At 42.4% G+C, this 22,774-nt stretch overlaps 1 pseudogene; it reads right to left on the bottom strand.

Annotated features, from left to right (window-relative positions):
• Positions 1 to 22,774, bottom strand: part of LOC121932164 — a 41,596-nt pseudogene that overhangs the window by 3,825 nt on the left and 14,997 nt on the right.

The following is a 22,774-nucleotide window of genomic DNA, read 5'->3' as shown; positions in this document are numbered from 1 at the left end:
AAATTTAAGAATAAGCCAAAAATTTTGAACAGCTGTTTGGTGGCAGTTCTGGGATAAATGAAGGTGAATTACTAAAATTTGATCCAAATATAGTAGATGTATTGTGGGTAAGTAACCCATCTGGATAAAAATGTACTTTCTCTGAAAGACCAAGTTTGTATCCTGGGGGATCTCTGGTACTCATCACTCACGGTGGAACCAAAGGTGGTGACAGTGACACCCAATGCATGTTAACAGCTTAGAAAGGTACACAAGCTGTGACTCTTCTAGCTGGAGACATTGGTGAGTTACAAACGGCCCTCAAGGGGCCATTTTCCCGCCACCGCCATTCACTGCGGAGGGAAGCCCCAGCAGCCAGACCGCGAGGCTTCCCTCCGCAGCAAAAAAGGAGCGCTGAAATGGCGCTCCTTTTCAAAACGTGGAAGTGGCACCGCGAGGGGCGGAGTGCGCCCTCACAGTGTCACTTCTGCGGCGACATGTCTGGACGCACAGCGTCCAAGACGTCAAAATGGCGGCGCCCATGTGGATGGGCGCCGCCATTTACGACGCGCTCCGCACGTGTTGGGGCGGGGCGGGTTAGGAAGGGGCAACTCTTCCTAATCCTAGGACGCCCCTTCCTAACTCTAACACGCACGGAGTGCGTCGTTAGTGGCGGTGTGTAACCCGCCATTAAGTCTTATCTTAGTTACTCATGCCAATGGTACATACATATGAGACTACTGTAATTATTCATGTTTTTCAGAAATAGTAGAATCATAGAATCATAGTATCATAGTTTCAGCTGGTATAGAATATACTGGTCTTGATGCTTGTGGATTTGGAGCATTAAGCACTTGGAGCATATTATACCAATTTTGTATCAATTGCACTGATTCAGTTCTCAGCTCTCTTCAGGATTGATACTGATCTTTTAACTTCTTATATGATTTGAGACTACCCCTGTGAACTCATTCAATCCTTAACACTGGCCACAAAGGCCTGGCTTACAGTGAAACTTGCAAGCACAAAAGACAGCATTCATTCATTACGTGATAGATCATTTTTATTTGCTTGCTTTTAACTGAGCTTGGAAGACTTTTTTACGTTAATCCTTTTTTACTGAAGTATCCCTTCTCTCTGTTTTAAATGACAATACAATTCCTTTCTCTTTGACTGGAAAGTATTTTATACCGTTTAGATTTGGGTTTTGGTAACATAAACTGTAAGCTATTGCCAATACAGTATTCTACATCACCAACTTAGTTATGTATGCATAACTAAGTAACATCTCCTGACCCAACATTTCTCCCCACACACACACACACACACACAAAGTTGACTTAACAGCTAGCAATCACAATAGGCAAAACATTACTGTTCAGCTTCTGACTGCAAGGAGGATGACATTTCCAGCCACCCCACCAGCGAGTGAGGCTGAAACAGGGAACTGGAACAGAGGCCCAGCTTCTGATTGTCACAGACTTACCTTGCTTACTGATGGGAGGGGGCTGGAAACATCCTCCTCCTTGTACACCAATCAGCAGCTGAACAGATCTCCTTGGTACAATCCGGCTTCAAGCTGTTAAAGTGGACTAGGAGATAGCTGCTTGTTAATGTGGGTTGTGATTACATAGGATTAGTGAATACAAATTGTAACTCTAGTTTACAAATCCATAAATGCAATACAGAATATGAGTCTATTCTAATAAAAATGATTTTGAAAGGGGGCAAATACATTCATAACTACACAAAGCTAAGTAAGTGAAACAAAGTGAAGGGAGAGACCATGATATTTTGATGACATATATAGTCTGGGCCATGCACTAGTTGTTTAGACAACATTTCAAAATAATACAGCCGCTAAATCTACACTGCAGAATTAATGTAGTTTGACACTGCTTTAACTGCCATGACCCAGTGGTATGCAACTGTAGTTTTGTGAGATATTTAGCCTTCTCTGTGATATTTAGCTCTGGTGCCACAACAAACCACACACCCCAGGATTCCATAGGATGGAGCCGAAGAAATCCAGCAAGGAGTTAAAGCAGTGTCAAATTGCATTAATTCTGAAGATTACAGTAGCTAGAGTAATATTATGTATGGTGTAGACAGAACAGATACATATCTTTTCTTCTCTTCTACAACTAAACCTTAATGAAACTGATTTGTTTCAATATCATACAAAGAAAACTCTAGGATCTGGAGCAATGGATGCACGCTACAGGAAAAGAGATTCAACCTAAACATTGGGAGGAACTTCCTGACAGTAAGAGCTGTTCAACAGTGGTACACACTCCCTTGGAGTGGTGGAGTCTCCTTCTGTGGAGGTTTTTAAACAGAGTATGGATGGCCATGTCTCCAAAGTGCTTTGATTGTGTATTTTTGCATGGCAGGGATTGGACTCGATGGCTCTGTGGTGTCTTCCAACTCTATGATTCTATATGCAGAAGGTAAAAATATTTTTCAAACAAACATAATATTACACATTAATAAAAACCTATCTAGACCCAATACCAGCATTTCATTCCATCTTTATTTACTGTTAATTTTGCTTCCAAATGAAAGGGCAGAGGTCCCAAAAAATCAGAATACTAAAAATCAGTTTGTGCATACCTTGGCGTAGTTGAAAGAGGCACAGAAGTAGTTAATTGTGGAGCCACTGTGATATTTAATCTTTTGCAGCCCTCAGTTGAAAGAGGTAATGGTAATGTTCTGTAAGGAGGTGGAGGGTACTTATGAGAGCCAATTCCAATCCACAATACAAGAATGAATCCACAAATGAGCCCAGAAAATGCACCCTGAGAAACAAAAAATTACAAAGATTTGTTTAATTATAATGGAAGGATTCCATCATAATTCCAATTTTTAAAAATGGGGATAGACAGGATCCTGGTAACTATCGCCCAATAAGTCTTTTATTGGTAGTGGGCAAACTATATTCCAATAATTTGGATTTGAAATTACAGAGTTGGCTGAATGTACATGCTTTGATAGGTCCGGAGCAAGCAGGTTTTAGAAGACATATGTCCACTGTGGACTACATAACAGTGCTTTCATTCCTCATAAACAAATACCTGTCACGCCCTAAAGGTAAACTATATGCGGATCTTATTGTTCTGAAGGCTGCTTTTGATTCAATTCACCGACCTTTACTTTGGGACAAGTTGGGTAGGCTTAATACAGGCAGGATACAGACCGCCCAAAAAGGGCGGTCTGCCGCCGCCTCCATTTCCAGCGGCGGGAAGCCTCAGCTGCCAAACAGCGAGGCTTCCTAGTGGCAGAAAAAGAACCCGCAAAAAGCGGGTTCTTTTTGCATCGCCCTTGCAATGCCTGAGTGCACAAATGGTGCACGCATGACGTCGCCAGCACGACGGGACGTGCGGATGCTATGCGTCTGTTGCATAAAAATGGCGACGCCCATGTGTACAGGGTGCTACCATTTTGACGCCCCCGTCACGTGCGTCCTTGGCCAACCCCTAGCACATGACAGGGGCAGTGCAAAGGCCTGTTTAAATTGGGCCATAAAGCCTCAATTGTTGTTTCTTTTAAGCCAATTGCATACAAATAATCATTGTAAAGTGAAATATTCTGAATCGGGCCTATTAACAGACTCTATCTACTCTGGTGTAGGAGTCAGAAAGGGTTGGGTGTTGGCTCCTCATCTGTTTAATCTATTTGTGGCTGATCTACCTGCCTTCATTACCAAAGTAGATTCTCACCCACCTTCATTGGGAAATGGTCCGCTTTTAGTTCTTCAATATGCCAACGATACTTTATTATTCTCTCTACCTCAGGTGGGTATGGTAAGAGCCTTGAAAAGATTCTCTGAATATTGTGACACATTTCACCTACTGGTAAACTTTGAGAAATCCAAAATATTGGTATTTTCTAAGAGATTTGTGCTGAGAATATCAAAGGTTGGTAATAAAACAATTGAGCAGGTCAAAAAGTATGTTTACCTTGGTGTCCTTTTTTGTTTTAACAGGCAATGGTGTAAACAGAGAGATAAAGTAATACAAACAGAGAAAAGATCATTGGTAGTTATACAATCTTTTTATTATAAAAAAAGGCAACCAGGATATTCTAGCGGCCTTAAAAATTTACAAAGCCAAATTAAGACCACAATTACTTTATAGCATATTCACCTGGATTCTGGCCTTTAATAAGGAGATTGAACGTTTGCAGACACATTTTTTCAGGAGACTATTATCTGTACCTCCATGTGTACACCATCTGACTCTCTATGCGGAACTGGGATTGAACGCTCTTGAAACTGAAGCCGGGTTGATGATTTATAGGTTTTGGTTTAAGATATATTTCAGGCCTAATAGATCCAGTCTTTTATGGTTCCTACTATCTGATGTTTACTATGCCAGTTGGGCTAAATTTTATGAAAGTAAACTAATTTCTGTGGGTTTAAATTTTGATTCTCTCCTTTTACTAACCGAAAAGGAGTGTCTTGAATCTATTAGGGTCTGCCTTGCAGAGAGAGAACATCAACTGACATATCCAATTCCTCCTAAAGTGTATTCTCCAGCAATGCTCGATATTCTCTCCCCCCCCCCCTCCTTTTGCAGGGTATGATTCCGGATTATTTTCAAACCCTTTCACTGCTGGTGTTGAGGAAGGCCTTTATGTTTGCAAGACTGAATGTACATCCCTCAAATGTGACCAGGGACAGATAATTGCAGATCCCATTTTTGAATTGTGTATGTCACTTGATCAAGCTCCAGATGTTCTCCATCATATTGTATTTCTTTGTCCATTGCATATAATTCCAAGGGAAAACTTGTTAAGAAGGTTATTGGAAATGAATATCTGTTTGGATGGGTTATTAGTGGAATACTTATTGGAAGATTGGACCCGCATATTACCAGGGTAATGGTCAATTTTCTGGTGGAGGCAACAAGATTATGGCTTAAATTTTAATAACGATCCTGAAGTTTTATTGTAAATGTATTTTGTTGTTGTATACCTAATAAAGGTTGACTGACTGATTGAATAACTGATAAGAAAAGAAAACAGTCCTCTTAAAAACTAAAGGCTTTGGATCTTATTTTTAAACGGAAGTTAATGCCTTCCATCAAGTATTTTACAATACTCACATATGATTTTTGTACATTATTATCACAATCCAGTTCTCCTTTACAGTTGCAAACAAAGCCTTGGCCTAATTCCCACTTACCTGTTTAACCGGGTTCTGAACCGCCCTGAACGTGGTTCCCACTATCTTTGCACCAGAACAAAGCCAGTGCTGGAGAGGCACGGAAAGGCCCGGGTGGTGGCCACGTGGCCGAGAAGGTCAGGCTATCTGGCGGAGAGGCTTGGGGGACGGAGGAGGCAGGCCAGACGGGAGGATGGAGGAGGTAGACAGGAAAGAAGGCCGGGGCAGAGGGAGGCATGGCCAGAGCAGAGAGGCCAGGGAAAATCCACTGCTATTGGGAACCAGGGTGGATTTGAATCTGACTTGAATCTGCCTGATTCCCACTTGGGCTGAATCGATTTATTTTTAAATTTGAATTGATTTATTTCAGCCCCCAAACCACCCCATTTTACCAGCATCTTTTTGTCAAGGGTAAAATAGGTAAAAACCATGCCCCCCCCCCCTTTCCAAATCACTTCAGCGATTTGAACTGAGTGGGAAGCATGGCGGTTTAAACCAAATCATTTGGAATCACAATCCGCTTTAAACCACAGTGGGAATTAGGCCCATGATGCATCATTTGATTCAATGGAAGGTGGCCCATACATATGCATGCAATATAGCAAAACATATACAAGAGATTTGTGTGCAAATCTGAGAATATATGGAACTCTGGATAAGGAAATCTGTCTCTACATTGAAGAGTGAATACTGTATATACTCATATATATAAGTCAAGAAATTTAGATCAAAAGATTGACCAAAAAAACCTGGATCGACTTATACATGGGTCCATGGGTAATTGACCCAACCTTCTCCCCAGCTGGGCTGACTCCGCAAGAGACAGCCTGGCTGGAAAGAGGCTGGGCTGGGCGCACCCAGAAGCCTCTCAGGAGCCAGGCTTTTTCTCTGGGGAAAAAACCTGGCTTTGGAGAGGCTGGGCTGAGTGATCGCGTGCCCAGAAGCCTCTCAGGAGCCAGGCTTTTTCCCTTGGAAAGAGCCTGGCTTTGGAGGTGCTGGGCTGGGCGATCACGCACCCAGAAGCCTCTCAGGAGCCAGGCTTTTTCCCCAGAGAAAGAGCCTGGCTTTGGAGACGCTGGGTGGTTGATCGTGCGACCAGAAGCCTCTCCAGAGCCAAGCTTTTTCTCCAGAGAAAGAGCCTGGCTTTGGAAAGGCTGGGCGGGGCGTTCGCTCAACCCCACTGTGGAGAGGCTGGGCAGGGCGAGCGATCGCCCTGCAGCTTGTCTGCAGCCAGGCTGCCTCAGGAACTTTGATCCCGACTTATCCACGGGGCATACCAAAATGCATACTTTTGCCCCCAAAAGTTGATCTCAAATTATATATGAGATCGACTTATAGTCAAATTTATATACGGTAGGTTTATGCTGCAAAGACTGGAGCTTTTAAAAATAACATAATTATAGAAAAAACGTTTAACTAGATTTTGAAGTTGCTTTTCTCTAAACAGTTTATTTCAGAACTCCTTTTAAGAACATGTGAAACTTCCTTTTCCTTATTCATTAACTTCTACAGAAGTCTTTTCTTCACAAAAATATTGAAATTAAAGTATTGTTGCTTTATTTTGCCACTTTACTGCACTTGGTCAGAGATTTTACACTCAGTTTTCAGTCCTGGCTGGCATCACTGCTACCCAAAACTTGTTACAATCCAGCAAACAACTTTTTACCAGATTTATTTCTACTTCCCTGTGGACCACAGAAAAATCTTTGTTGATCATAGACCCTTTAAGATGCAAAGAATCAGAAAATGGATAGAATACAATTGCAAAATGTTGTTCAAATTTCTGTGAACTGGAAAATTGGGACTCATATACTTTCTCTTTTGTTCTTCCTGCTGTGCAGTGGTTTACTGCCTCCTATTCCGGATTAAAGCAAAGCATGGTTTGCTAGTACAGGTGAAAAGGCAAACTATGCCTTCCCTCCATTACAGTAAGACGCAGGAAATCACTGCACACAAGAGGGAGGGAAGCAGTACAGAGTGAATGACTACAAGGCTCCTGATTGCTCATTAACAAAATGCTTCACATTATGTCTAAAATGCCCCCCCCCTCTCTCTCTCTCTCTCTGTATATACATAAATACACATATACATATATAGCTACTATGTAGTGCAGACACCAGTTATGCTCTTTCAAATGATAAAAGAATAAAATATAAGATGATACTCCCCTTACAAATCTATTTAGCAAAAGAGGGATGTATAATGAATACCTACTTTAGCATTTGCAAAAGGCAACAGGATGCCCAAAGAAAATATTCCCAAAAGAGGTCCACCAAGTATTCCAAAAATACTAAGGGCAGCCTGAAAGAGAGGGGGGAAATCACAAACTCTTGTAAATACAGTCAGAAACAAACAAAAACTTCACAAGTATAATTATGACTATTCAAGACTTCATATGAATATTCATTTCCCATGGTGATAGAGAGCATTCTCTAACAGATAGCTCCTCCCACCAAAATGGAAACATACACTAGGTTGGATAAAAACAAAATTAGGTGAATTTGGGGCCCAATGAAATTAGGAGGACAAAACACAAGTTAACTCTTTTTTTCTTTTTTACTTGTTCGAATTGAAAGTAGCAAGAAGAATGTGGTTAGGGGTGGTCCATTGAGTACCTCAGCTTTCAAATAGATTTTAAGAAAGTCCTTCACCAAAGCTCCCAAGAAAATGCAGAAATCTTTTTTTTAAATGACAGGTCTTATTATACACTGGCAAATGATTATATAACAGGAAGCAGGGAATAAGAATAAACAGACATATCCCACATTCAAGGGATGTAAAAATTACAGTTCTCCAAGGATCTATATTGGAGTCAATGTTTTCCGCTGGTAGGGCAGAGAGTAGAGGAGTGAGTATTCAAGGTGGGTCAGCATTCAGCTGGAGCAAGGGGAAAACATTTTAGTGATCATGTTTTTTTATTACAGTAAATTATTCAGGTTCACAAACAAAAAAGGCCCTGTAAAGAGTTCCAGAAGGAAGTCTGCCAAGCTGGATGAATAGGCAATGAACTGGCTAATACAGTACAACATTAAATGCAAAATGCAACCCATTGGGACAAAAGGTCTTACCCATGTATGTACAGATGGGTATCTAAACCGATAATATTCAAAGATATAGTCGTGTTAGTCTGTAGAATCAATGTAAAGAGATCTTCCAGCACCTTTGAGACTGACTGAAAGAAGGAAGTACAGTGGGCCCTCAATATCTGTGGGGGATCCGTTCCAGATCCCCCCGCAGATGCCAAAATCTGCAGCTGCTCAAGTCCTACTGACCTCAATGGTGGCATGGCCACACAACTGCATCACTATTGGGGACAATGGCACTTTGTCCCTAATAGTGCCCCAAAGCCTACCTCACTGCTTTGTCCCCAAAAGCTTACCTTGCAGCTGCCGCCTCCTCCTCCTCGTTGCTGCCACCTCTTCCTCCTCTGGCACCCCCCCCCCCAGCTTGCCATACTTTAAGCCCTGTTTCAAGTTCGCCCCTCACTGCTGTGCACCTTGTCCAAAAGGAAGAGAGAGAGAATGAGAAAGGGAGGGAAGGAGGGAGGAGCGACCCCACCACAAGTGCACACCTTGCATTTGGGTGGTTGTTTGTCTTCATTCCCCTGGGTTTTTCTGGGTCTGGCAGCCATTCTGATGTCCGAGCTGGAGTAACCATTAGTAACCTGTAGAGCCCAGTCTAGGTGCTTCAATTCAACTTCCAGGACGTGGGATTCATAGATCCTTTTGGCCCAGTCTACCAGTGTTTTTATTGTGCTTCATTTTTGTTCTGGATGATGGTTGGAGTTCTTGTATAAATATCTGTCCATGTGTGTAGGTTTTCTGTATAATGTGTGGCCCAACCCTTGGTTCAGTTTGCAAATGGCCAGGACATCCAAGAATGGCAATGTTCCTTCCTTTTCTTTTTTCCTGCCAGACCCAGAAAAATTAACATAAGGGAAAACAAACAATTACCCAAAGGGAAGGTATTTTTACCATACATCAAAGGAGCCACAGACAGAATAGGGAAAATAGTGAGAAAACACAACTTCCAAATGGTCTACAAACCGACCAAGAAAATCCAGCAAATGTTGCGCTCAGCGAAGGACAGGAGAGACCCTCTCATGGCCGCAGGAGTTTACCACATACTGTGCAGCAGTGAACAGATCTACAAAGGGATCATCAAATGTAGTGTTCAAACACAAATCAAGGAACACAAGAGAAATTGCAGACTGGGTCAGCCAGAAAAATCAGCAGTAGCAGAACATGTTATAAACCATCCTGAGCATAAAATGCTGTTTGAAAACACTGAAATTCTGGACCGTGCCAACAACTATCAGGTCAGAATGCACCTGGACAACTTCAACAAGAAAGAATAAATCCTTAAAGTAAACAAAGTTTGGCTACCAGTCCTGAAAAACACCAAAATCAAGACCCAGCAAATGCAAATGTAAACCACCCAGTGTCAGGGGGGTTTTCCCAGCAGACAATGGATCATTAATTAAATAGACACCTGGAGACCTTGTCAACAACAGAACAATATGCACATTAACATACAAAGTGCCTGCAGGCATGTGCCCCATTCATGCCTATGGTGCTTGGATATGCACAAGCCTCCATTTTCACAGGGAGGGGGATCTGGAACAGATCCACTGCAAAAAAGAGAGGGCCAACTGTATATTGAATCCTTAATTGATCTTCTTCATCCTTCACTGGAGTCTTCAAGAACCTTCCCCTGGAAGTTGACAGCAGTAAGTCTCTCACTTGATCATTAGGTGAAATTTCTATACAGCAGAGAATAGGTAAGTTTTAACTCAAGAGCTGGTGAAAGATTAGGGACAAATCTAGTTTTGTATAAAATGCTCACTGCATGTTATTTTGTAAGCCTTCTACATAAAAGCCAATAGATGCTTTAATTCAAATTAATTTGGGTAGGTGATGACTAATATGAATAGCAATCAAACACTTACCTGTAACAGAGTACCCAAAGCAGATGCCATGGCCGCCATGGAAAGGCATACTGCACCAAATAACAAATCTAAACAGATAAATATGTACAAAGATTATGTAAGCATTTGAATATATAATTGATTGAAAAGTTTAAGATTTATTTCTCTGCCATTAATAAATCAAACATAGTTATTAGGATTTGCTTCTGAGAATTACCAAACCAACATCATGTCATTTTCTTTATTCCCTTGCAAGAGCATGAATAATGAAACAACTTTTAAAATGTGAAACTAAATGCTAGGTATTGGTTTAAACATACAGTGGGCTCTTGTTATCGCTGGAGTTCGGTTCCAGGAACCCCTGTGGATAACAAAATCTGTGAATGCTCAAGTCCCATTAAACACAATGGCATAGCAAAATGGTGTCCCTTATATAAAATCTCAACATCAAGGTTTGCTATTTGGAATTTATACTTTTTTTTTTTTTTTTTTGAATATTTTCAAGCCGTGGATGCTTGGATCCGTGGATAAAAAAAATCCGTGGATAAGGAGGGCCAACTGTATAATTAACATATGGAACAATAAAAAGGAAGTTATTTGCCCCTTATTTTTCATGGCTAAAAATAACTTATTATGCATATCTAAATGTATAATTACATCCATGATTTGTAGAAAATCACAGAACCATAATTCAAATCACAACTACACCCCACCTTTTATCTGGCACCTTACAATTCTCTGATACAACCCCTCCTTTGACATTTGATAATGCTCTGATGTTTTTGGTCAAGAACAAATTATATGAGAGAGCCAGAGTGTTTCATTAGTTAAAGACAGACCTCAGTCTGGGAGACAAATCTAAACCTCACATCTCACACCAATTCTAAAACAGGCTGTAGCCCTACTTTTCCTAGGAGAGCATCTGAAGGGTCACAATCAAGACTCTGTTACCCAAGGACAGAGTCAGAGAGGTCTGCTGTAAGGAAGATCTAATCGCAGATCTTCAGGATTAGAGATGCAGCATGGTGCATTGCAGAAGGGTGGAGCCAAAGGATCCAAAATATCTCCCACTCTCTAACCCCAGGGAATAATTTTCCTCCTCTTGCTTGCAAAGAGAAGGAATCAGACACCCCTTCCCAGATTGACTTGAATTATTTTTATCTGTTTTTTTTCTTACTTTTGCCCTGAAAGCAAGGGCCTAGTAGGGTTTTGGAGATATTGGAGGTCCAACATAACACCAAATCTTCAGGTAAAATTATCTGGAGGTTGTTCAAATTGTACACTTAACTGCAAAGCACAGGTGCACGATACATTTTCATTTCATTTTATTTAGAGTATTTATACCTGACTCTTCTGCCACAAAACACATACATAGTGTGAAAAAGTTGGCTGTACCTTAACTTTGACATCTACAATGAATTGATCAACTATGGGGTCAAACAGACTGGCAGCTTGGAGCAACCAGAGGCCTCTCCAGCCCTGATCAACAGGGTTGCGGTCCCAAGACCAGCCACTGCCACAGTCCAGAATGGACCGCTAGTATGGAGCAGTTTTTACCCACTCCTTTTGTGACTAGCTTTGAGCCATGTTAGCTGGCCTCAGTGTGGCTTCTGGTCAATCCAAGGGCATGTGTCATCTCCACACCATGCCCCCAGATTGGCCTGAAGGTGGCGCTTTTTACCCTCTGTTTCATGCCTATGTAAGGTACACTTCCTACAAAAGTGACAAATAGGAATGGCTATTCCAGCCACTTAGTTTGGACAGGTATCTCTACCCGGCTCCAAACTTTTGATGTATCTTAAGCAGTTTGTTTCTTTTTACTGTACACACACTTAACTGTGTGATAGGAATGTTCTTAAACCTTCTCTTCAAGATGCCCAACACAGCAAGTTATGCATAAACGGGGAAATTCTAGACAATTTTATAGGAGGATCTAAACTTCATCCATCAAAACCATCAACTAATCCCACCTGTCTTAAAATAGATTGATCAATGGGCTACTGCCTCACCATAACAGGAATATTTTGCTCAAACATTCAGGCAACAAGCCTAAATGCTTTTTACATTTTCTTTAAAAAGCTAGGATACTTCTGTTTACTCTCAATTTTTAAAACACTGCATTTTCCCCTTTTCTTTCTTTTTCTTTCCATCATAATGGAACCACTATTTTTATATTCTGGTTTAATATGACCATTGTAACACATACTCCAATCTCACTGGCATTCTTTTCTAGTTAACTCAACTGACATTTTAGGAACAGTGAGAAAAAATGGATCATTTTCTTTAAGAGATATAAACTGTGATATAAAACTTACTCATTCCCATAGAAACCCACGATAAACTTGCATCAGACAGTGTGAAATGAGGTTTAATGAGATCTTCTACTGTTACAGCAGCTAACGCATTGATGCTAGAAGATACTGTACTGAGGAATATAAAATAAAAGTAGTACAGATTTTGCATCCATATTGAGTAAGATATCACAAATATTTTAAAAATTTGGCAAAAAAGGATGATCTGAGAAGCAGCAGAAACAAGAAAACCAGAACAAAGATAATCAGGAATGTGAAGTCGAAGGCTTTCAGGCCAGCATCCATAGTTTTTTGTGGGTTTTTCAGGGTCAGCGTGGGCTCTAGTGGTCATGTTTAGAAGAGTTTGCCTGATGTTAACCAACATCTGCAACAATTATTGCCTCTGTTCAACCACTTTTGAATATTCCAGTTCTGCTGTCTCTTTCCAAACTTCCTTGTAGTTTTGTGTTCAGCAGCAGTCCTTCTCTCTGTCAGTTAAGTCTCAAAGCTGCTACAAGAATCTTTGCAGACGATTTTCCAGACTAACATGGCTATGTCTTTGAATTCTATCAATAATCATAACTAAAATCCATCACAACTACCCAAACCCACAATAAATAGGTCAAATGAGATGTTGGCATTTACTATGGTCCATTCTAGACCCTGGAGTCAAGAGGCACCAGAAATGAATTAACTGAAGATGCTGCCAGGCCTGGATCATACAACCTAAAATCCATTTATCATATTAGACCCAGCTCCCACACACAACTGTTTTCCATAGCAAAGTATAGAAAACAAGAATCCAAAGGTACTCCCTACCACTCTCAAGAATCTCAGTGAACAAGTGCAGACAGAGTAAGTATCCCTAATGTAATGAGATAAAATAATCTGCAGCAAACAGCACAAACTTCAGTGGAAATATCTCCTTTGCTTGCTTTTAGAATATACATTAACCAATGCTGCATTCTCAGACCATAGGAAGAAGTCATCCTGTGATGGGATTTGCTCAAACACCCACAATTTACTGGTATCAAAGATAAAAACACGATGGCGGCTGGATATTCAGGTCGGAGTCTATTGTTGCAGAACTCACCTACCAAAGGTTTCCTTTCCAAAAGCATATCTGTCCATTTTATGATATCTAAGAAGGTAGATGATTTTGTTCATCTGGCAAATTTCACCAGAAGGAAGCTGGTAGAGAAAATAGCAAAAGCAGCTGCAGCTGCAACCAATTTTTGGCTGCAACATGCAGACCTCATAGCCCACAAGAATAGAATTAATAGTTGATGTGCTGAATAAAGTTGTTTTATTCATGTTAATGTTTACTCTCCTCTGCTAGACAGCATATGCCAGGGGTGGCAACCTACGGCCCACGGGCTGCATGCGGCGCCGAGGCCTAGGATCGGCCCCAGCCCGGCCCTGCTGCAGATTGCCGCCGGGCCTCTGGCGGCAAGCGTGCAGGGCCTTTGGCTTCCCGCGCAAGCGTGCAGGGCAGCCAAGATGAGCTCTCCAGGAGGAGGAGGAGGATGAGCCTCCTCCGAGCAAGGGCTGATTGAGCTACTCCAGGTGTTAGTTCACTCTGCAGGTCCCAGCTGTGCTCCCCAGCCCCAGAGCAGGGTCCAACCAGGTCCTAGTGCTGAGGAGAGGCCTGTTATGGTGCAACAGCCTGTGGTGACTCTGGAGACGAGCTTGCTTGCAGGTGCCTTCTTATCAAGAGAGAAGGGCCGAGAGTGCTTGCAGCGCAGATCCAGGAGGATTGAGAAAGACAATTAGCAAACCAGCCTCAGGGGCTCGAGGGAGAGTTTCCCTGATTTAAGTGGAGAGAGGCTTGAGTTTGTGGCTAGAGTTTATTGCTGAGTTTGGTGTAATTGCTGTTGCTCTGCTCCTGACATCTTGTTACCTTGCTACTTTGTTATCTTGACCTTGGACCGGACCTCTGTTATCTCTTGGCTATTGTGTCCTTGGACTGTTTTGACCATGCTGCTTTCTGGCTTCCTGACTTCGGCTCATTTTTCGGTACGCTTGACTTTCTGGAACCCTGACATCGGCTTGCTTCCTCGGCCTGCTCTTAGACTGCTTCTCCACAGGTTTGTTTGCTTGCACGTGTTGGCTGAAGGCATGGCTATTAGCATAAGTCAGAGATTGTTGGCAGCAATCCCGGCACACGGGGGCCTTTGCGTGTGGGGCAAGCGGTGGGAAAGGGGGGCAAGGAGGAGCAGGGGGGCAAGGAGGAGCAAGAGGGGGCATTGTCTATAGAAGCCTCAGAACATGCATTTATATTAATATTTTTGAAAAATCAGCAGATTTTTTGCGTGCCCTCAATTTTTTTAATTAAAAAAGTGTCCTCCATTTTAAATATTTGTCCTACATTGTGTCCGGTTTATTTATTTATTTTTTATTATTTTATTTATTGGTCTCGGCCCCTGAGTGTCTGAGGGACAGAACCTGGCCCCTGGGTCAAAAAGGTTGCCTACCCCTGGCATATCCATTTCACAGGACCAAATGGTGAAACAGAGAAACAGGATCAAATTGTGAAACTTGGGAGTGTTACAGCCGCCCTTAGGGGTGGCCTGTAACCGGCTCTTTCCCCACCGCGATCGGGGCTCAGCTGCCAAATAGGCAGCCTCCAAAGCCCCGATCCGCTGCTTCCAGGCCGCAGGGAAGCGGCAAAAGACCGCTTCCTCGCAGCCTGGAATGGGTGTCCTTGGAGCTTCATGCCTCAAGGACACCCGATGGTGGCAGGGAGGAGGAGAAAGGGCCGCTCAGCCCCTTTCTCCTTTGTGTGCTGGCGCAGCCATCTAAAGGCTGTGCCAGCGACGCAAACCACAGAAGGAGCCTTGTTTCAGAGCTCCTTTTCGCACCGCAGAAAGGGTGTTGCAGGCGCCCTCGCGCGGCGATGTCACTACCGGCGCCGCTCATTTGAAGGCAGCACGGTGGTGACGTAGTCATGGTGGCCCCCGTGTGGACGGGCACCGCCATTTTGTACGGACTGGGTCAAGAAGTGACACCTTTCTAACCCTAGTACGGACCCAGTCCGTACTATTACGCCCATTTGTAACGGGCCTAAGATGAACAAACACTACAGGAGAAAACCTAGCTCGTACATTCATCTGGTTCATGTGATTTCCCTCTCTAGAACGGATTGCAGAGACATTTCAATGTCTTTGGGCTAGAGCTCAATGTCAGATGGTCATACAGAATTCACTAATTCACTAGTAGAACTACTTCAGACCCTGAGATGATGGACTACTTCATCACAATTCAAACTTACCTTAATGTCCCACTGTAAGTCCCAGCCACAAATAGTCCAGGAACTCCTGGATAATCTCCAGAATCTCCAGTACCAAATAAGGCATGGCTTTAAAAAAAATCCATCATGGAGAATATTTTTTTTTTTATGTATCTTTAAATGACTTCCATTGAGGGCGATTTAAGTTTAGCCACAGCTAAGTCAGCATAACATTTAACATACACATACACATCTCTTTCAATAGGACAGCAAACCAGAGTAGCAAAAATCCTCTAATTGCTAAAGCCCACTTGTTAATCTAACTATAGATTACTCTAACACAGACTACGGAATACTTTAAAAACACAGGTCCAAAACACATAGCAGATAATCTAGTTTGAGACTCCTTTAACTGCCCAGGTTCAATGTTAGGGAATTCTGGGAACTGTAGTTTGTGTGACATTTTATTTCTCTGTCAGAGTGCTCAGGTGCTACAATAAACAATTACCAGGATTCCCAAGCACAGAGCCAGGGCAATTAAAGTAAAACTACAGCAGAGTAGAACCATAAACTGTAGAGTTGGAAGAGACCACAAGGGCCATCCAGTCTAACCCCCCCCCGCCATGCAGGAATTCTCAATCAAGCCATACCCGACAGATGGCCACCCCCCCTGTTTAAAGACCTCCAAGGAAAGAGAATCACTACACTCCGAGGGAGTGTGTTCCACTGTCGAACAGCCCTTACTGTCAGGAATTCTCCTAATGTTGAGGTGGAATCTCTTTTCCTATCAGGAAGTTCCTCCTTTTTCTGCAGCTTGCATCCATTGTTCCGGGTCCTAGTCTCTGGAGCAGCAGAAACCAGTTTGCTCCCTCCTCCATATGACATCCCTTCAAATATTTAAACGGGCTCAACATATAATATAATAATAATATAATATAATAATAATAATTTGTTTTTCTATACCGCTATTCCAAAATCATAGTGGTGAACAGCAGTAAACTAATTAGCAAGTACACCTCTTAACCTTCTCTTCTCCAGGCTAAACATACGCAGTTCCCTAAGTAGTTCCTCATAGGACATGGTTTCAGACCTTTACCATTTTAGTTACCCTGCTTTAGATATGCTCCAGTTTCTCAACATCCTTTTTGAATTGTGGGGCCCAGAACTGGATAAAGTATTCCAGGTGGGATCTGACCAAGCAGAATACAGTGGCACTATTACTTGGTCTAGGCACTATACGTCTATTGATCCCGCTAAAATTGCATTGGCCTTTTTAGTTGCTGCATCACACTGTTGACTCATGTTCAAGTTTGGTCTACTTGATCCCCTTTCACATGTAGTCTCATTCATTCAGGTATCCCCCACCTATATTATGCATTCATTTTTTTCCCTAAGTGCTACCTTACATTTCTCCATGTTGAATTATTTTTTGTTAGCTTTGGCCCACCTTTCCAATTTATTCAGGTCATTTTGAATTTTGATCCTGGCCTCTGGAGTATTAGTTACTCCTCCTAATTTGGTGTCCTCTGCAAATTTGATGAGTATGAACCCAATCTGTCATCCAAGTCATTGATGTTGAATAACACTGGGCCCAAGACAGAGCCTTGTGGGACCCCACTGGTCACTTCTCTCCAGGATGAGAAGGAGCCATTGTTGAGCACACTTTGGGTTCGGCCAGTCAACCAATTACAAATCCATGTAACCGTTACCTTGTCTAGTCCACATTTTACAAGCTTGTTTGCAAGAATGTCATGGGAAACTTTGTCAAAGGCCTTACTGAAATCAAGATATACTATATCCACAGCATTCCTTCATCTACCAAGCTGGTAATTTTATCAAAGAGAGATAAAATTTGTCTGGCATAACTTGTTTCTCTGAAACCCATGTTGACTTTTTGTGATTATAGAATTGCCTTCTAGATGTTCACAGACTCTGTTTAATGATCTGCTCTACTACTTTCCTGGTATTGATGTCAGACTCAGTGGACGATAATTGTTGGGATCCTCTTTTTTCCTGTTTTTGAAGATGGGACAATGTCTGCCCTCCTCCAGTCTGTGGGACTTTCCTGTTCTCCAGAGTTCTCAAAGATTATTGTCAATGGCTCCAATATTATTTGCCAGTTCTTTTAATATCCTTGGATGTAGGTCATCTGATCCTGGAGACACTATATCATTTAGATTAACCAGGTTCTCTGTACTATCTAGTTATTATTTGTGCTGAATTACCCCTATTCTGCTCCATTTTCCTCAGGTTGAGCTCCCTTTCCTTTACTGAGAACATGAGGCAAAGAAAGTGTTGAGTAGTTTTGCCTCTCTCCTGTCCGTTAGCACTTTGCTATCTTCTCTGTGCAGTGGCCCTACCATTTCCTCATTCTTCCTTTTGCTGTGGGCATACCCCAAAAAGCCTTTTTTATTGCTCTTAACCTCTTTAGCAAGCCTGAGTTCATTCTGTATGTTAGTTTTTCTGACTTCACCTCTACACTTGCTTGCTATTGTTTAAATTCCTTTTTGGTGATTTCCCCCTTTTTCCTATAATAAAGCAGTGTGTAGCATAACAAGTTTCTATGTTAGAGAGTCAAGAACAGTCTATATAGTGGATGTTTAAACATAAGGGCTCATACCAAAGAAGGTACCTGAGGTCTATACCATGAAAGGATAAATGGATAATTACAGTATCAGCATTTGGAATTCTGCGTGGAGGTTAATAACTAGACTGAGCTATATAGCAAAGACAGATGAAAAAGGACAGAAGCAATATGCTTCCTACTGACAACTGTCAGAAAACATTTTCCACAAGTAGCAGATTCTAAAAGAACTTCAAAGACAATCACACATAGCAGGCAATCTATGAGATTACCAAATGACAAGACAGGGAGGACTTTGCCTATATAGAAAGAAGAGCAGCCAGCTATATGAAGTTAGTGACCTGATGAGCCAGGCGTCATCAGAAGGCAAGGTGAATGAAAAAAAATACTCCAAATTACAAAAGGCACCTTCAATTTATGAATATCAAAGGGTAAAATCTTTTTATTACTCTATGAAGATATAAAAAGGGAAGGACGTGGGCAATTGAGATGCCAAAAAGGTTCTTGGGCAGTTTACAGACCACCCAAAAAGGGTGCTGCCGCCCTGCCTCCATTTCCGCCACTGGGAAGCCTCAGCTCCAAAAACAGGAGGCTTCCCAGAGCAGAAAAAGAAGCACACAAAAAGCATCTTTCTGTGTGTCCTTGGGGATGTTCCCACTAGGTGAAACCCCGCGTTTGATCGAATCCAAGGAGTGGCGTTCCTTAGGATCTGTTTAAACCTAGAACGTTTTAGAGCAACCTGCAATCGTCCCCACTACAAATCGAATCGTAGAGCGGGATAAAATTTAAATCGAGTTTTCCTCATTTAACGCGTGTTAAAAAAACACTAGGGTCCGCACCTACGTTTTTCCATTGATTCAAGTTAGGAACTGGAGTAGTATTTAAATAGGAACGACAGCCTTTGAATCGGGTTAGATGGATGGGAGGAGCGGACTGCGATGGGGGCTGTCCTTGGGGGAGTTGCCCTTCTGTCCCATCCGTCGTGGCAGTCGCCATTTTTGCTTCCCTCACCCCTTGTCTGCTGTGGTCTTTCAATAAGAGATAAGGATTATTTTTATTTTTTATTAATGGTTTACAGGCGCTTAATATCTTCAGCGCTTTAAGCGCCTGAGACCGGCTGCTCAAGCGCCTGCATCTGCAAAGGACTACAAGGCTTCCTCCGGGGATTGCAACCTCCCCTCTGTGTGGGGAAGCCCATAGTTCCTCTGGAAAGAGCTTGGGTTCCCAAAATTCGCTTTGCCAGAAGCCTCCCCATTGATCTCTGGGCTCTCTGAAGGGATTCTCCCTGGCTGTCTTGGGATTCATGAAGAGGGGATTCTGTCCTGCAAAACCTATCCCATAGTTCCTCTGGAAAGAGCTTGGGTTCCCAAAATTCGCTTTGCCAGAAGCCTCCCCCATTGATCTCTGGGCTCTTGAAGGGATTCTCCCTGGCTGTCTTGGGACGTCTCTTGCTTTATTTGGCTTTCACTCTCTCCTCTCTTTAGGTCTGCAGCCTCTTGACGCTGATCGTTCTCTTTTCCCCTTTTCGTCTTGTGTCTCTAGCCCACTTAAACTGACTGCCTTCTCCTCCTTGATCCCATTTTCCAACCCTGTGTGTGTGTTTGCACACATGTATATATATATGCATATGTGTGTGTGGTGTGTGTATGTGTGTGTGTATATATATATAAGGTAATTATAAAGTAACAACTTTTGAATTTATGAAAAAACCTCATCTGTAGTTCCAAACCCACTGTAGAATAATACAGTTGGACCCCTTAACCTGCCCTGGCTCAGTACTAAGGAATTATGGGAACTGTTGTGTTTGTGAGACATTTATCCTCCTCTGCCGAGAGTGCTGGTGCCATAAAACTACCATTCCCGGATTCCCTAGCACTGAGTTATGGCAGTTAATATGGGGAGACGCAGAAGAGGACGTTTGAGCGATTAAGCGCCTTCATTGGTCCATTTGAAAAAAAAACCCGCCAAAAAATACATCAATTCACAAACGGTCAATAAATGGAAACGATGCCAAAATACATCGCTTCCAATATTCCGGATTAACGTTACGTCATTCGGACGTACTATTGATTGACAGCTCCAAATAAGGTATGGAGGAGAAGAATCACTTTATTTAAACTCGTTTCATGCCAAGTAGGAACGATGCAGGTAAAAACTTCGATTTAAAAACCAGATGGGAACGAAGAATAAAAGCGATTCGGAATGCGGGATAAGACCAGGGTTATTTTGAATCGGATCTATTAAAAACGTATTTTAAATCGTTTCAAATCTTAAGTGGGAACATCCCCCTTGTGATGCCGCAAGCACCAATGGCACACTTGCGAGTCACAAGTGTGCCAGGATGTGTGGACACGCATACGTCACATCAAAATGGCACTCCTGTAGTACAGGGCGCCGCCATTTTCTGCCCCCAGTAATACTAGGGTTAGCCTAGTACGTACTAGGGTTAGGAGCGTGTAAATGGTGCGCGCTCCCTAACCTGTTTGCCACCGCCGCCCCCATACTACAAAGTGCAGGTATGTAACGCGCCTTGGTTAACTTACTTTAGGTGGGAAAAAACTGCCTATTCTTACGGGGTTGATATACTCCATCAGGTAAATTTGATGGGGGGAAACCCTCATAAACACAGACTATTTCTCTCTAAGAATATTTATTTGAAATTTATGCTCTCTTTCAAAAATAAGGAGGTCCTTTCTTTTTTATGTATTATATCTAACCTTTGTTTCAGGTAAAATATCAGACTTCTTTGGTTGTGTAGTCATTGACCAACATCCAAGAAGTCTCCTTCCTTGGAGGTCTTTAAACAGAGGCTGGATGGCCATCTGTTGGGTATGGTTTGATTGAGAGTTCCTGCATGGCACAGGGTTGGACTGGATGTGTCTCTTTCAACTCTCACATTCTATGTCCTCTGGTAATATATGCAAGTTAGTCCATCATAACACTTGAATATGTACTTTTTTTATTACAAAGATGTTTTCTCTTCCTCCTTTTGCAAGGATTCAAGCCCTCCCCCACCAAAAAAATCCTCATTGTTTTGCTGGGATAGTTTCCCCCCATTGGCTTTCCATAGCTGATAGAGAGAGGGATCAGAGGCTGTCTTCCCTTAACCAGATGCGACCATGACATAATCTGCATGAACTCTTAAGGACCCTAGCAGATCTGGACAAGAGATGTCCTTAGTCTACATCTGACTATGGGAACACAGGAAGACACTTCTCTGACTTCCTCCATTCTCCACCAGCAAAGGAACAAACTGAGGGGGGGTTGCTATTGCAGCAAAATGGTGACTCCTGGGCCTAGTGACAGGGGGACAATCTATAATTAGCATGCAGAACACTTATGCCACATTCAAAAATGTGAAGTAGTAGAATATCAGCCAAAATAAATTAATGTTGGCGCAGTACAGACTGCCAAAAAACGGGTGGCCTGCCAACACCTGTTTTTCCTCTGGAGGACGCCGCAGCCGCCAAACCATGCGGCTTCCCTCTGGCGGAAAAACAACCCGGAAAAGTGGGTTTTTTTTAAAGCCGCAGGGGTGGTGTGTAACAAATGCACCATTGGTGCATTCGCTATGTAAGCGGCACGCGGCAATGTGGGGACACAGCGCAGCGCTTACGTGACAATGGCAGTGCCTGTGCATACAGGGTGCTGCCATTATTATGCTGCCACCACGTACTAGGTTGTGGAGTGTGCGGTCACTCCGCCGCTGTGCCCCTAGTACATGACCAGCCGGCGCAAAGCACCAGTCTGAACCGTGTGTCTATGTTACTCCTGATTAAGAAATCTTTAATATCTAATAGAACTAAGATTTCCTTAAGATTGAATCAGTTGTATGGAAGGTGTAAAAGGCAGAATCAGATCTAATTCATTTACTTATTTTACATGTGATTATACTAAACCTGGTCTGGTGCTGCACAAAATTTGCTGTCCATGGGTCGCAATCTTTGTGATATAGAGTACATTGAGAGCCCACTCCATCACTGCAGAAGAGAGAGTATCCAGAGTCCCACAAGATTTAGATACAGGGAGCTGTAAGAAAAATTAAGAACATATAAGCGAGGGCATTGATCCAAAGTCCACACAAACAGGGACAACTTACTAACTATTTTCAACTTTATTTTCAACACTGTAAACAAGTTACGTCCATTACTGGTAGAAGCCAAACCAAGCAGAGGCAAGACCAGAAAATCCAAAAAACAAATCAGGTCATCACGCAAATCAGAATTGTGCCAACAGCCAAGGAAAAAAATACAGAAGACAATTGTATACATTAGTCAAGTCAAGAAAATCATAAAATCATAGAAACGTAGAGTTGGAAGAGAATGCAAGGGCCATCCAGTCTAACCCCCTACCATGCAGGAAATCTCAATCAAAGCATACCCAACAGATGGCCAACAGCCTCTGCTTAAAGACCTCCAAAGAAGAAAACTCCACTACAATCCGAGGGAGTCTTCCAATGTCGAACAGCCCTTATGTCAGGAAGTTCCTCCTAATGTTGAAGTAGAATCTCTTTTCCTGTAGCTTGCATCATCTTACAGGTCCTAGTCTCTGGAAGAGCAGAAAACAAGCTTGCTCCCTCCTCCATATGAATTCCCTTCAA

Source organism: Sceloporus undulatus, chromosome 5, assembly GCF_019175285.1.
Source record: "Sceloporus undulatus isolate JIND9_A2432 ecotype Alabama chromosome 5, SceUnd_v1.1, whole genome shotgun sequence".
Taxonomy (NCBI): Eukaryota; Metazoa; Chordata; class Lepidosauria; order Squamata; family Phrynosomatidae; genus Sceloporus; species Sceloporus undulatus.
The sequence above is the reverse complement of the archived record's forward strand: the minus strand, read 5'-3'. Positions and strand labels throughout refer to the sequence as shown.